Here is a 1,744-nt window from a genome sequence, read left to right as displayed (position 1 = left end):
TTTTCTTCTTCTTCATTTTCTTCTTCTTTTATGCTTCTTTCGTCTTTTTGTGTAGAGATAGTATCGTCGTCTCTGGAGGCGCCGATATCGCTCGCGACATTTCCTTCGAATTCGGGGAGTAACACCTTACAGAAGCAAAGAGCAGAAAAGAAAAGAAGAAGAAGGAGAACAGGAGGGAACCTACTTTCTTTCTTTCCTTTCTTTCTCACTCTTTCTTTTCTGTCTTCTCTTTGTCTGTTGATATCTTGAAGTTCTATCGGTCGATTGGACTTTGTCACCTCTTCATTCAGTCGCTTTGTTGTGTGTCTCTTTCCTTCTTCTTCTTCTTGGAGTAAAACAAAAGATAGGAGAACGTCGTAAAAAGAAGAAAAAGAAAGATAAGTTTCTTCATTCTAATCATGGAGTTTGCTTCTCAACCTTTTCGAGAGCCTCGCAGCAACTACAAAAAGAAGAAAAAAGAAATAAGAACTCACTCCCTTACACACTATACCTATGTACATATACATACACATCTATCTATCTATATATATACTGTCCTTACATGTCTATCGTGTGTATCTATTTGTAGATGTGTATGATATGACTGCATGCCTCTTGTACCTCGGAGTAGGAATGGATGAGACCTTGAGAGAAGTCGTCTAGTCCTTGTTGAATAATTATGGTTCGAAGAAAATGAAAAAGAAAATGAAGAAGAAAAGGAAAAGGAGGAAATGTGTTGTCCTACAGTTAAACCAACAATAGAAGATATTGTAGGAAGATTAAAGATAGAAAGAAAGAAAAATAGAAAGATGGATAGATAGATAGATTGATACATAAATGTAGATAGGTCTTTTAGAGTGATAGGAGTATTAGTAGTAGTGGCAATAGTAATAGGAGTATGAGGAGGAGGGGAAGGAGCGAGACAGAATTCCTTGAGAAAGAGAGAAAGAAGTTTAGCTAGACAATAAGATGAATTTAAAGAATAGAAATACCCATCATAGCAGTAGTAGTAGTAGCACTAATTATTATAGGAGCTGTAGGTACAGCAGGGGTAATAGTAGTGGCTATCTTAATGAAGATAATCTTACTCGTACCTCCCTATTAGTCGTCGTAGTAGTATTAGTAATAGTAGTTTGCTATACATCTACGACTTAGTACTATTGATACGGTACCAGGACTACTACTAGGAGTAATAGAGGAGGTAGGAAGTGTAAAGATTTCATAACGAGAAGAAGAATGATAGAGATCGACATAGAAGTTGTGACTGGAGGGGGGGAGAGAAGAAGAGATCAACAAAGCACTGAAGAGATGAGACTTATCTTGCGTTTCTTCTCTTTTCTTCGGTGAGAAAAGGAAGAAGAAGAAGTCCCCCTCTCTTTACTCCCCCCTTTTCTACGAGATCTCCCTCTATGTGTCGTAAAGAGCTGAAAGAAAAAGGAAGAGAAGGACGAGTGAACTGGAAAGAAGGCTAGGAAACTATTTTTCATATCACTGGGTAAGCGTCATGTTGTTCTTTTAGTTCATAGATTTCAATTATCTTGATCAATCAAATCCTCTTCCTTCTCTTGTCCCTGTATCATCATATTACACCTCTCTTTCCTCCTCTGCTTTTTCTTTCTTTTGCTTTCGTGAAGAATCTCTTTGCGTTAATGGAAGTTCTGTGAAAGAGAGAGGAGAGAGGGAGGGAGAGATGATGATGAAAACTTCCTATCCTTTTCCTTCTTCTTTTCTAGTTCTTCTTCTTTCTTTCTTTCTTTCTCTGGAT

At 37.6% G+C, this 1,744-nt stretch overlaps 1 protein-coding gene across 1 annotated transcript in view; it reads left to right on the top strand.

Annotated features, from left to right (window-relative positions):
* CSUI_003251 (uncharacterized protein) overlaps positions 1–1,744 on the top strand; it is a gene marked incomplete at its 3' end in the record, with an annotated part of 14,767 nt that overhangs the window by 626 nt on the left and 12,397 nt on the right. The window contains exon 2 of the mRNA XM_068063449.1: positions 56–118. The remainder of the gene's footprint in view (positions 1–55; positions 119–1,744) is intronic.

The sequence above is a fragment of the Cystoisospora suis genome (assembly GCF_002600585.1).
Source record: "Cystoisospora suis strain Wien I chromosome Unknown contig_1424, whole genome shotgun sequence".
In the NCBI taxonomy this organism is placed as follows: Eukaryota; Apicomplexa; class Conoidasida; order Eucoccidiorida; family Sarcocystidae; genus Cystoisospora; species Cystoisospora suis.
The sequence above is the reverse complement of the archived record's forward strand: the minus strand, read 5'-3'. Positions and strand labels throughout refer to the sequence as shown.